Source organism: Schistocerca serialis, chromosome 3, assembly GCF_023864345.2.
Source record: "Schistocerca serialis cubense isolate TAMUIC-IGC-003099 chromosome 3, iqSchSeri2.2, whole genome shotgun sequence".
Classification (NCBI taxonomy): domain Eukaryota; kingdom Metazoa; phylum Arthropoda; class Insecta; order Orthoptera; family Acrididae; genus Schistocerca; species Schistocerca serialis.
In genome coordinates, this window is record NC_064640.1 from 233,652,330 (window position 1) to 233,667,375 (window position 15,046).

Sequence of the window (15,046 nt, forward strand, 5' to 3'; positions counted from 1 at the left end):
GCTGTCCAGAAAGTAAGTTCCGATTGATCGTGAAATGGAAACCACAGTGAAAATCGGAAATGTTTTATTTGTAACAGTTAGCTACAACTTCCAGCTACTTCTCTACTTAGTTGCCGTTCTCACTTAGACATTTGTAGTACCGTTGTACCAACTTTCCAATACCCTCCTCATAGAAGGCAGCCGCCAGTGCTTTCCGCCAATTCTTTACGCTGGCCTACAGCTCGTTGTCTGTGCCAAAATGTTGTCTTCATACCCACCGGTTCATGTGAGCAGAGATGAAACTCAGAGGGAGACAATTACACGCTGTACTGTGGGTAATCAAACATTTCCAATTGAAAACGATGCAGGAGCATCTTCATTGCCCCTGCAAAATGCAGCTGATAATTCTCTTGAAGAAGAAACCGCACGACAGTTAAGTAATGTTGGTTGCATAGCTTCAGGCGAAATTTCTCACCGGGCCCTCGTACTTGGCGGGAGACACTGTTTTCTAGACATTTTTACGCGCTCACTGTGAGCTCAGAGATGAGAAGAGCGACGTGATGCTATCTAGTGACATACTAGAGACACTGCCCAACACATCTGTGCAAAGCTTTATCGGATTTTCATAGTCGTTTCCATTTCGCGACCGATCGGAACTTACTTTCCGGACACCCCACATACATGTTCCTTTTAGATTGTATTGACAGTAAAGTTTATATTCCAAAACAAAATGGTAACACATATCGTGCGCCATCCTGTATACAAAGAAAGGTAACAGAAATTGTCACAGGTTTATCTGACAGTTGGAAGAGCGCCACGGAGACGGCAAAGAATCTGAAGTGGCAGACGCTTTGAAGATAGACGTCAACGATCCCGCGAAAGCCTATTCGCAATAACCAGCTTTGAGAAATGTAGGAATGTACTACAACCCTATGTGTACTCATCCCGTAGTTACCTCTAAGAAGAGATTAGACTAATTACAGCACCTACAGAGACACATAAGCAATCATTCTTCCCACGCGCCATACGCGAGTGAATTGGAAGAAGCCTTCATAAATGATTCACTAGAATGTACGTTTTGTCGTCCACCTCACAGTGCATTGTGGAGCATAAATGTGGATGTTGATTGCTAGGCAGGTAATTCTTTACGGACGCTGTCGTATAAACATCTGATGAGGAGGATTTAGAGGTCCCTCTGTCGCCGGGAAGGTCAAGTCTAGCAAGAGTTTCACCCGTCTGAGAAAGGGTACTGTGAGAAATCGATAGCTACCCGTACCTATAGTGACATTCCTCGAGACAGTATCAGGAAATCAAGTGCCCCTGTTGGCGGCGATGCCATCGTGGTGTGGGGAGGAGGAGGGGTGGCGCCCGTGGACGCTTCTGGCCATCCCGGTGGGTCCCTCGGGCGTAGATTGAGTTTGGGCTGTGGGAACGGCGCGGGCGGCTTATGGCGCTACGGCGGCCGGAGGTTGTTCACCTGAGCGTCGAGTCCCGCTGCCGCTGCCAGCAGGCCAGATTTTGTGTTTCCAGGGGTGTCCAAAGAGCGTTGACCGGGAGCGTCCCGCTATGGCGGGAACCGTTAGCGGTTCGCCGGCGCGGCGCGCGCAGCTCGGGCTGTCCTGCGCCGTTACTCTTAATTGTGTAGCGGCGTTCCGCCGCCGCTCCTGTGTCTCTCCCCATTCACTGTCGCCCAAGTACACGCGGCTCCTCCTGTTATCACGATACTTGTTCGGGCCCATCCATACCGACGTTATCAGGGAACGAAAGCACCGCTCGTATCTGGTATTTATGGCTTAGTCCGGTCTGAAGAGCAGATACCCTTCCCTTCGCCTTAGCACAGGAAATAAGGACTACAGCCACAGTATATGGAGGGCTATTCCACGAACCCTAAAGAAGACTTCTCATCTTGTTGGTGGCAGATGCTTTCATTTTTACAAATTCGAAGGGAAGTTGTCGAGTTAGAAAGGAGGTATAGGTATAGCTTTCTTCACATCTCATTTAAGTAATGTCGTGGCCGAGCGGTTCTAGGCGCTTCAGTCCGGAACCGCGCGACTGCTACGGTCGCAGGTTCGAATCCTGCCTCGGGTGTGGATGTGTGTGATGTCCTTAGGTTAGATAGGTTTAAGTAGTTCTAAGTTCTAGGGGACTGATGGCCTCCGATGTTAAGTCCCATAGTGCTCAGAGCCATTTGAACCATTTTTTAAGTAATGTCAAACTTCTCCTGCGAGTAATACGACCACGCCTTGCGACCCTACGTAATAATTAGGTCTGCTAATGTCTTCCCCTATTTTTTCAGAATCTACCACGGCTGTCCGACCCAGGAAAAACCATATGCAGACATTATACGGAAGGCGGTACTGTGATACACACCGGTTTAACTTTCTACAATGGTCCCACTGGGTAGTTAGTTACTTTGTTACTTTAGAAGTGGAGTTATTAACGTTAACTTACGTGGGAATGATTCTGTCCATATAAATTCTTTCATCCGTGTTAGATTGGTGCTCACAAGGGTGACCTCCCCATCGCAGCCCCCTCAGATTTAATTATAAGTTGGCACAGTGGATAGGCCTTGAAAAACTGAAAACAGATCAGTCGAGAAAACAGGAAGAAGTTGTGTGGCACTATGAAAAGAATAAGCAAAATATACAAACTGAGTAGTCCATGCCGCAGATAGGCAACATCAAGGAGAGTGTGAGCTCAGGAGCGCCGTGGTCCCGTGGTTAGCCTGAGCAGCTGCGGAACGAGAGGTCCTTGGTTCAAGTTTTCCCTCGAGTGAAAAGTTTACTTTCTTTATTTTCGCAAAGTTATGATCTGTCTTTTCGTTCATTGACGTCTCTGTTCACTGTAATAAGTTTAGTGCCTGTGTTTTGCGACCGCACCGCAAAACCGTGCGATTAGTAGACGAAAGGACGAGCCTCTCCAATGGGAACTGAAAACATTTGATCGCAAGGTCATAGGTCAACCGATTCCTCCACAGGAAAACATGTCTGATATATTCTATACAACACTGGCGACGGCATGTGCGTCACATGACAGGAATATGTTGTCGACTTACCTAACTTGTACACTTGGCGAATGGCTAAAAAGATTCTTCTACCTTGCCCGATTTAGGTTTTCTTGTAGATGTGATAATCACTCCCAAAAAAGTGATGAAAACATAAGAGTTTGTCACATAAACTGCAACAAATGAATGCAACAGTTCCACAGTCGCATCGGACGGACGGACGGACAGATAATAATTGCCTGAAAATAAAAAATTAAACTTTTCACTCGAAGGAAGACTTGAACCAAAGACTTCTCGTTCCACAGCTGTTCGCGCTAACCACGGGACCACGGCGCTCCTGTGCTCACACTATCCTTGATGTTGCCTATCTTGCTCATAGACTACTCAGTTTGTATATTTTGCTTATTTTTTTCGTAGTTCCACACAACTTCTTCCTGTTGATCTGTGTTCAGTTTTTCAAGGCCTATCCACTGTGCCAACTTGTAACTAAATCTGAGGGGGGTGCGATGGGGAGGTTCCCTTGTCAGTATGGTGTACAGGTTGCACCACGTGTAAACTCCTGGTCATTAAAATTGCAACACCATGAAGGTGGCAGGCAACACACGACAAATTGCCACGAAGTGTATTATATGCTCGGATATGCAAAAGATTAGCATTTCAGGAGGAACGCCATCTACATTGTATGCATGAGGAAAGATTATGCAGCGGGATTCTCATTCAGAAATCGCATTTGAATGCTGTTTGTTTGTGAGAGGATCATGTTGTGCCGCGTGTTAGGAGGAGAAACGCCTACCGGCACGTGGCGGAATTCGGCAGCGGCAGGGTCTTGACCTTTCGAGACCGCGGTTATCGTTCCACAATATTGCTTCAAGCATTGCTTGGGATCCCACGACCTTCATGTGAACGCGGAATCTGTGGAATCAGGAGGGCCACGTTCAGCGCCGTGCGAGGTCTCAACGGCACCACGCGATTAGCGCAAGAGAGGACGGGCGTAAGTGTTCGCTGGCCGTACAAAATCTTACAGCCACGTCCCGTACGTTGAGTCAGGATAGGGGCTTATTTGCAGGAGGACAGATAACCACACGGAGAGTGTGATGACGCCTGATGCATCAAGTTCCACGGATTGTCAGCAAGGCGGGCGCTGCTGCGGCTTTCTTTGGCGCGGCAGCCGAGGAGGCGCGCTAACGGTGGTGCGCCCAAGAACACTGGACACAGGAGTGGCACCACGTCGTCTTTGCAGACGAGTGCTCATGCTGCTCCCAGGCTCCCAGGAGGATAAACCTTGTCAGATTCATCGTCATACTGGTCCAGCTCCTGGGATGATGATATGGGTTGTCACTGACTACACAACCCAGCCACCTCTTGTTTGCATAGCCGGTTATTTCGACAACGGTGGTATCATTGTTGGCTTGGTATGGTTGGTGGCTGCGCTCTATCTTCGATATCTGTGTGACGTTATCTTTCAACAGAATTACTAGACCACAGTAGGATAGCAGTACCAATACGAAGACAGGTAAACATCCGGCGACGAAACACTGCCGGCGAGTACCCTTTCCAAAATACACTGGCATGGGTCGAGAAAAGTGGCAGATTCTCGGTAGTCAGCATTCGAGTTATCATACCAAAAGCCCATATTCATTACTCGAATGCCGACTACAGAAATTCTGCCTCTTTTCTCTACGCATGCCAATGTGTTTCGGAACGGGTGATCACCGGCAGTGATGCGTAGCCCGATGTTTACCTGGCTTCGTACTAGTACTGCTATCCTACTGACCACATGTTGCCCTTCGCTGTCAAAAATGGTTCAAATGGCTCTGAGCACTATGTGACTTAACTTCTGAGGTCATCAGTCGCCTAGAACTTAGAACTAATTAAACCTAACTAACCTAAGGACATCACACACATCCATGCCCGAGGCAGGATTCGAACCTGCGACCGTAGCGGTCGCTCGGTTCCAGACTGTAGCGCCCAGAACCGCACGGCCACTCTGGCCGGCCCTTCGCTATCCTGGCCTATTTTGTACAAAGAGTGTTCGATTACTGCCAATGTCAGCACGTTCTCAGGACCTCTCACCTATTGAAAACTTCTGGTCATGGGTTCCCCAGAAACTGGCACGCATTGAATGAAGTACCCGTGTCTTACACAAACTCAAGTTAAGCTATATACTCAGCCGGGTCGTAACCACTGTTAGTGCCAGAGATGGTAGTTCTGTGAACTAAATTTCGCACCCTGTATACCCCCAAAATCACGTTCAAAAATGGCTCTAAGCACTATGGGACTTAACATCTAAAGTCATCAGTCCTCTAGACTTAGAACTAATTAAACCTAACTAACCTAAGGACATCACACACATCCATGCTCGATGCAGGATTCGAACCTGCGACCGTAGCAGCAGCGCGGTTTTGGACTGAAGCGCCTAGAACCGCTCGGCCACAGGGGCCGGCCCAAAATCATGTACTAATACAATCATGAATTCTTTCTACTATATTTGGCACACATAATAAGCAAAATTTCGTTACGTGCTATCCTTCCTGATGTTGCCATTTTAATGGCCAGCTGTGTATCAGCAACGAGGGCTGTGGTTTCGTGCGTGGGAGTCCATAATCTGCCTTCCGTTGAAATCAAACGAAGTTTCAAGCGGGCTATCTTGGGTGGAATGCGTATTGGCACGGTAGCCTAACTAAGCGGCAGCGGCGCGATTTGTATGCGCGGGTGTTTCTGGAGCACGGTTGGGGCGCGGTGCACGTACCGCCGACACTTCCCAGTGGCGACGCCGCTGATAGCCGCAGTCAGCTGGCAGTCCAAATCTGTCACACACTGCTCCTTCCTGCCACTCCGCTGTCCCCACACCTGCCGAAAGGACAATACCTGGGTTCGTGCTCCCACCCTTCGTTTTCGATTTCGATTTCTCGTTCACGTAGTCTCGCGTTAGTAAATATTACGAGTGTTGGCTGATGAATCAAATAAACCCCGCAAGCATTTGTTCTATTCGCATGGTATTAGTGATTTTTATGTGGCGCAATGACTTCTTAGGCACTTTAGTTCATACTTACTCAGCATAATGTGTCAAATGGGTGTATTTACGGCGTGTGGACGACTGGTGAGTGCATTTTCACCGGTTATACTGTTATGAATGATAAAGAAAATTGAGTGAAATCCAGTATCGGCACATGGCTTACTCGTCGCAAATAGATATAAGGAAGGAAGATCAGTGTTTAATGTATCGTCGACATGCAGGTCATTAAAAACGGCGCACAAACTCGGAATGTTCAAAGTCTGGCCGTTCCCATTCAAAGGAACCATCCTGGTATTTGCCTAAAGCGATTTATGAAAATCACGGAAAATCTAAATCCGGATGGCAAAGCGCGGATTTGAACCGTCGTCCTCCCGAATGCGAGTCCAGTGTGATAACCTCTGCCTGACCTCGCTCGGTATCCCAAACACAGCCAAGGTTGCCGCCAAGCTGAATGTCACCAACAGAAGGACTCATCACCATCACTTTTCGCATGCCCTCACTACATAAGACAACAAAGAGCAGTAGGAGGATAGGCCCCGAATTTTGGTAAATAGTCCGATGATGAGGAACACCCATATCTAAATACACCATCTGATCAAAAGTGTCCGGACACCTATTAGTGTACATTCATATGGGGTGTGTCCACTCTTGCCGGCCGAAGTGGCCGTGCGGTTAAAGGCGCTGCAGTCTGGAACCGCAAGACCGCTACGGTCGCAGGTTCGAATCCTGCCTCGGGCATGGATGTTTGTGATGTCCTTAGGTTAGTTAGGTTTAAGTAGTTCTAAGTTCTAGGGGACTAATGACCTCAGCGGTTGAGTCCCATAGTGCTCAGAGCCATTTGAACCATTTTTTTGTGTCCACTCTTCGCAGTGGTAAACTGTTTGACCTCTGCTTGGGACTGCTTCAGTGAGGTGCCTGCTTCTTCCTCAAAAGCCGAAACTAGCGAAGGTGGTGATTTTGGATGCAAGAGTCTGCAGTGACGTTGACGTTCTAATTCACCCCAAAGGTTTACTATTGGGTTCATATAGGGGCTGTGGGCAGGTCAGTCCATTTCAGGGATGTTAATGTCTACAAACCGTTTCCTCACAGGTGGTGCTTTATGACTGGGTGCATTGTCATCCTGATACAAACAATAATCGTCTGAGAACTGTTCCTTCACTGTAAGCAGTACACAGTGCTGTAAACATGTCTTCATATCCTTAAGCCTTTCCTTATGCGCAATAAGAGAAACACGTCCTAACTCCGAAAATACATCCACACCGCAACACCACCTAGTCCGTACGTCACTGCTGGAACTCCACTCGATGGCAAGCAAGGTACTCCAGGCATTCGCCAAACCCAAACCTTCCCATCGGATGCCAACAGGGTGTAGCGTGATTCATCACTCCATTCACTCTACACCACCTCAAGCGTCGCTTAGCATTGAATACAGAAACGTGTGGCTTACAAGACGCTGCTCGACCACTGTATCGCCATTTCTTTAAGCTCCCTACGCAGTCACTGTGTTAGGTGGACTACCGGTAGCACTCTGGAACTAAAGAGTGAGCCTTGCACTAATACTCGACAATCTCTGTCAATGCTTGGGGTTTGCTTGGTCTTGTGTTAGCTGTGGTTGTTCCTTCAGGTTTCCATTTTACAGTCACATCACCAACAGTCTACTAGCTCAGCTTTATAGTGGTTGAAATATCCTTGGTAGATTTGTTACTTAGGTGACATATAATGACTAGTCCACGTTCAAAGTCACTGGGCTTTCCTGATCGATCGCATCTGCTGTTCTTGCTTCTTTACCGACAACACAATACTCCACGCTTCCTTTTATACTGACGGGTCTACTTCTTGTGATATCTAGTGGTCAGTTCCGCATCACATAGCGGTTTCCGGATTCTTTCGATCAGACACTGTACAGCTGTACATAATATGAATTGGTGATTGGGTTCGATGGGAGTCCTTCCGCCATTAGCATGTCTCATTGATCTCGGATACGCTGATATGCGTGCCTACGGAGTATCGCCTCAGTTGTGCGACTGGATTCGTGATTTCCTGTCAGAAAGGTCATAGTTCGTAGTAATAGACGGAAAGTCATCGAGTAAAACAGGAGTAATATCCGGCGTTCTCCGAGGAAGTGTTATAGGCCCTCTATTGTCCCTGATTCATATTAACGACATAGGAGACAATCTGAGTACCCGTCGTAGATTGTTTGCAGATGATACTGTCATTTACCGTCTTGTAAAGTTATCAGATGATCAAAACGACTTGCAAAATGATTTAGATAAGATATCTGTATGGTGCAAAAAGTGTCAATTGACCCTGAATAAAGAAAAGTGTGAAGTTATTCACATGGGTACTAAAAGAAATAAGCTAAATTTCGATTACGCGATAAGTGACACAAATCTGAAGGCTGTAAATTCAGCTAAATACTTAGGGATTACAATTACAAATAACCTGAATTGGAACGATCACATAGATAATATTGTGGTAGAGCAAACCGAAGACTGCGATTCATTGGCAGAACACTTAGAAGGTGCAACAGGTCTACTAAAGAGAGTGCTTACACCACGCTTGTCCGCCCTATTCCGGAGTATTGCTGTGCGGAGTGGGATCCGCATCAGGTGGAATTGGCGGATGACATCGAAAAAGTACAAAGAAGGGCAGCTCGTTTTGTATTATCTCGAAGTAGGAGAGATAGTGTCACAGACATGATACATGAATTGGAATGGCAATCATTAAAACAAAGGCGTTTTTCGTTGCGACGGGATCTTCTCATGAAATTTCAATCACCCGTTTTCTCCTCCGATTGCGAAAACATTCTGTTGGCACCCACCTACATAGGGAGGAATGATCATCACGATAAAATAAGAGAAGTCAGGGCCCGCACAGAAAAATTTAAGTGCTCGTTTTTCCCGCATGCCTTCGAGAGTCGAACGGTAGAGAGACAGCTTTAAGTTGGTTCACTGAACCCTCTGCCAGGCACTTTATTGTGAATAGCAGAGTAATCACATAGATGTAGATGGGTTGCGTGCCAACAGCTACCCAGAATTTAATGTCAATAGATGATTTTCACCTTCATATATATATAATCAAAAGAGCAGTCTAAGATTCGTCGGTTTGCAGCTATTCAGTAGATACGAACTTTTATTTCCCATCCACACTATCCCACTTGCTTTGGAAGAGGAGGCGGAGATTAGTGTTCAACGTTCCGTCGACAACGAAGTCGTTAGGGACGGCCCACGAGCTTTTTGAATGTCAGACTTCGGTCTAAGTCACGAAACCAGTTCGGAATTTTGCCGCAGCAATTTAAAGGAAGGATAAGCAGCAACCAAGTTGGCCAGCAGACTTTCTGTTTATTATTTTTATTAGTTGTTGACACTCTCGTGTGTGTTAGTGACGTAGCACTGTTATATCTTACTCAGTGGTTCGCTGTGACCCGCATTCGACCGTTGTTTGTGTCACAATGAGCAGTGTGCTCAAATACTGACGAGGTGACTCTGAAATCTTCGAGTAAATGTATGTGCAGCATTTACATTAACGAACATGGTATTTCCAAAAGTCAGGCGAGGCACACCGGAAAATACCTATGCAGTTGCTAATGCGAATTCCTAGGCTCTTACTGGCGGCCAGGAAAAACTAACCAGTTACGTCTACCGTTAGCTACACAGGTGTCTCTCTCTCTCTCTATCGCGATCGTCTGGTGTGAATTCATTCTTCCGCCTTGTGGAAGTATATTAGACGATAGCGATATTTACAAATGAGGCAGTGTTGAGATAGTGATCCACATTCGAGAAGTGCGAAGCTGAAACCCCAACTGACCATCGCTATTTAGATTTCGCATGCTTTCCCGAATCATCTCAGGCGTAGACCAGGATGGCTACTTCGACAAAACTACAAGAGAGAATTTCCCCACTCCTTCTTCAGTTGAGCTAGTTTCTCGCTCCTTCATTCAATGAGGTGCTGCAGAGGCTGTTAAAACTCTGTTCTCTGGCACACAATCTGATAACCGGAAACTCCAACATCTCCCTCTCCTTTTCACGACAAGCAAATTGAAACGTCAGCTCGTTATTCGGATTTAAGGACCTCTAGCATACAATCATTTTTACGCAACAATATGCAGACGAAAAGCCTGTACAGCAACTCTCAGTGAAGTTTTAGTTAGCGCTAGTCGCGAGTGACCTGAAATTTTTGCAAGCCACCGACGGTAAGAACAGGAGATGAGGGCACACTCACACACCTGGTAGCTTGAGAACCAATAAGTTACGAGCTGTAGGGGCCTTGTTACAGGAAATAACAAGTTACGTAGGGACTTCAAAAAGCAAGTTACACATGTCGTCCTACGCTAAGACCGTTTCCCAAGGGTGGCGCGTTGTCAGAAGAGAGTACGTGCTTCGAGATTCCAGCAGACACAGTTCTTCTGCGATGCGGATAACAGATTCATCACAGTGTGCGAGTGAAAAGGCGTGGCAACTGTAAACGTACTCCGAAGTTGAAGTACGCAGGACAGTAAGATCCTTGTGGGCAAAACGCCTAAATTGCATTCAGATTCAGCGTGCAGTTCTGCCGCTATAAGGACCAAACGCAATGTCGCTTCCAGCCGAAGTGAAATGGTGCCAACAATTTGACCAAAGACGCACACACGTGGGCGCTACTCAACGGGAAGTACAAATCTTGCACAATGCGATTTCCATCTTTTCGGCAAGCTGAAAGAATACCTAGGAGGGAGAGAGCTTTTCCAACAACTAGAACATTCACACAGCGGTTTTCGAACAGCCTTGTGACCAACGTTCTGACTGTTATTTACAGAGACTTGGTGACTATGATGAAAATTAGTGTCACGTATCTGCGTCACTTCAAAGTGTAGCGCAGTATCCAGTAAAAGCTGCTTGGCCTGCCATAACAGTGTGTATTATTATATCCTTGAGAACTGATGGTTATTCACTCAATATTCAATATGTGAACGGATACTGTACTTCAGGGTGCGGGATTAGCCGAGCGGTCTTAGGTGCTGCAGTCATGGACTGTGCGGCTGGTCCCGGCGGAGGTTCGAGTCCTCCCTCGGGCATGTGTGTGTGTGTGTGTGTGTGTGTGTGTGTGTGTGTGTGTGTGTGTTTGTCCTTAGGATAATTTAGGTTAAGTAGTGTGTAAGCTTAGGGACTGATGCCCTTAGCAGTTAAGTCCCATAAGATTTCACATACATTTGAACATTTTTTTGTACTTCAGGTTTCAGCGACGGGAGGAGGGGAGCGGAAAGTACCCCCTCCTACCATCCTTTCGGACGCCTATCGAGAGAATGAAACCCGGTCCCAGCATAGAGTCAAATCATTCTGATTAGTACCAAGGGGACTCTTTAACTTAACGTCGTCATGCGACAGGTCGCCATCAATAGCATTCGTTGAGTTGACATGACTAATCGTTGCAAGGACCTTTGTGATTTGGCTCAGAACATTTGCACATAATCTGGTAATCAGGAACTGTAAGACAACAGTTCTCTTCCCCGTCTCACCCAAATTCTTGCTATGCTAAGGCCTTAGCCTGCTACTTCTGTAAGTAATCTACTGGACTGGAAAGTGAAATCTATCTCTACTTCTGAGATATTCATTTAACCAAATTAAACCCAAGCGATTTTAATTCTTCTTTTCAGGTCTTTTGGTATGCATCCTATGGTTGTTTATATTTGTACCAAGTACACAAATTTCTCAGTTGGTGGGCTATCATTGTATGCACTAATGACTTCGGACGTATACGAAGTCGATTGCGGCAACAAGACCATTGCTGTTCCCTCTTAATTTTTTTCCATCTTAACCATCTCTTGTACATAGTGCCTGTTTTGTTTTCAGGTATCTGTTTCGCAGCCGCGGTTATACGAGTAATGTACGTTTATTCCGTCTTTTGCGAGTGTAATAAAAGTCTGATGGCTGCTGAGATTTTTCACCCTCCGTGACTGGCTGTTGACTTCGTTGTCTTCATAATCACATCATCCCCATTGACATAAACGTCACCGACGTCTCGTCAGTTAAAAAGACTTGCACCAGGCTCCCGGTCTACATCTCCCTTTCTTTTGAAAGGCGATATTTTGTTACCTGCTAAGGAAGCTGTTGTGCCTCCTCCTTGTAGACCCACATTCAAAATCTAAAGCCTGCCAAAGATATCACCGAAATATGGCTCTGAGCACTATGAGACTTAACATCCGTGGTCATCAGTCCCCTAGAACTCAGAACTACTAAAACCTAACTAACCTAAGGACATCACACACATCCATGCCCGAGGTAGGAATCGAACCTGCGACCGTAGGGGCCACGCGGTTCCAGACTGAAGCGCCTAGAACCGCACGACCACACCGGCCGGCAAACCTTTTTAGGGTTTTTAGTCACGTCAGCTCGCAAAATTTTACTTTCATAGCCATTGTTCTTTACGGCTCTATTTGAAACCGAGCCAGTGTTGCACACATCATCTTTTAGTACAAAGCTAGTGTCATTACCAAACAGAAATATTTTAGAGTTACCCGTAATACTGGAGGGCATATCATTTATATAAACAAGGAACAGGAGTGGCCCCAACACTGATCCCTGGGGCACCCCCCCCCCCCTCCAATCAGACCGTACCCCACTCAGACCCCACATCACAGCCATTCTTAACACTGTGAATAATGACCTTTTGCTGTCTGTTGTTAAAGTAAGAGGTGAATCAATTGTGAGCTACCCCCGTATTCCGTAATGGTCCAACTGATGTCTGCTTAGATTCATCCTTTGAGAAACATCTGTGAACAGAAAACCATTCACACGATGCTCGTTGTTTTATTTACTCTTACGACAGTTTGAAAGATGACACTAGTAGAAGTACTTGAAATCAATAAACAGATGACGCAGAATGCTGGCTTTGTCTGAAATGACCGAACACGGTTTCTCCCCACTCCCTCCCTCCCCCCTTACTGTTAATTTAAGTTTCAATTATGCAAGTACAACAGTGATAACAACTTTGTTATTCGTTTTTTAAATTTAACGCTTTGCTTTTTAACAAAGAAATTATGTATTACTTTCCTTTGTGAACACTACGCATCTGCATCACTATATCCGTAAGAGTCGCACATCACTTTAACTCTGGTTGTGAATACAGTTGTCTCCTTATGACGGCCTAAAAAGCCGAAAATCGGATTGTGATTACAAAAATAACAGTTGTACAAAATCATGAAAGTGTTTCTCTTTTCTGTTGGGTATTATTGACATGTTCTACCAAGTACCGATAGAAATGTAGCCTTCGGTTACGATATTATTCGGCTATTAAGATGACATACAAACAGTTTCTGTATAGCTTGATATAACACCGGTAGCTAGGAAAATAAGAATCTGTAGTCTCGCCTAAGTTAGCAAATAGAATACGCGTTGTTGTTATATTACTGTCGAATTATTTTCTCATCCACAGTGCATATTGAAACGGCGACTGACGATAGATATCTGAGGGATCTGTTTGAATGCATACCACATCAGCGCTGCCAGTAAGATGTGGGCGGTGGGGTGAAAAGGTTATCTACCGCTCCCACGTAAGCGACACATCATACGTCCTTGAGTAATACTCTTCCTATCTCGCCAAAGTTGCACGATATATTACAGGTGAAAACGAGATATTTTCAACTCTCAGTATGCTAGTTACTTACGTCATGCACTTTCACTAATTTTGTTGATTTTAACCCTTTGCACCGAAACAAATACCGTTCCGAGTGGGTGACTATTGATAAAAATGTTGGACTCCTATTCACCTGGGTACAAAAGTCTCGATTTGGACTTGTTGTTTCCCCAAATTAGTTGAGGGAGTGGGGGGGAGGGAGGATGTCGAAGAGGCTCCTTCAACACGGCCATGAGTGATATCCGCCACTATCCTTGTCCGTTTCTCAACTCATATTGGGTATTAAATGACCACGACGATGACAGTATGACTCTAATCCCTTTCCTTCTCTTGTAATTATCGTGAAGGATTAATTTCCAGATAACTGCGTAATACCTTGAGGAATATAGCGTCAGAGTTGAGAATTTAGCGTGAGTGTTAAAGTCTAAATGCAGGTTATAGCATATTTTTTGGCCCTAAATGTGCGCCACTATGTTACATACCACATTTCGTATTCACTGAGTAATGCATCGTTGACATCAATATGTGTCATTACAGGAATATTTTGCAATGCAAATATGTGTAGCGTTTCGGTGTGTCGTTAGAGTGGTAGCAATATAGCGAAATCATATTTCGTGTGCCACTATTAATTCTTGCTTCTAAATCATGATGGTTTTGACGAGACCGTGTGCCTAGCAACTGGATTACCGGTAACGTGACGCAGGAAATGTTAGTTATTTAAAATAATTGACATATTTGTCAAAGTGGAACTGAACTATCGACAGGTTCGTGATACTGTCTGTAAGCATTCAATGTTTATCGTCCTAGAGCCTAATGAGGGTGCCAATTCAGAACGTCTCTGTAGCTGTGAAGTACAGAAAACGATTGTGTAAATGTCGCTGTCCATCCCTAATTATCGAGAAGGCGACTATTCGCTCTAGTTACAAGTTGTCGTGAAACGATGGTTAACTGAAGCCTGTTATAAAGTTGCAAGAAAAACAGTTCTTACGAAACGCTCCTTCTCGCCAAAAATAGAAAAGAAGACATATACTTGATTGCAAAATATTAAATGGGACGCAGCGCATCATGAGGGCGTGAAAGTATTTCCAACAAGGAGAGAAGTTTAAACATGCAACGATACTTAGGAGGTGGTAGTATATTCCCAGAATCATCATTTAAAGCCTGTTTTAGAAAGTTTGCAGCCGGCCGCGGTGGTCTAGCGGTTCTAGGCGCTCAGTCCGGAACTGCACGACTGCTACGGTCGCAGGTTCGAATTCTGCCTCGGGCATGGATGTGTGTGATGTCCTTAGGTTAGTTAGGTTTAAGTAGTTCTAACTTCTAGGGGACTGATGACCACAGATGTTAAGTCCCATTGTGCTCAGAGCCATTTGAACCATTTGAAAGTTTGCATGTCGGCTTTCTCGGGATAGTTTACGTCTATCTTCAAGGGTCTGTTA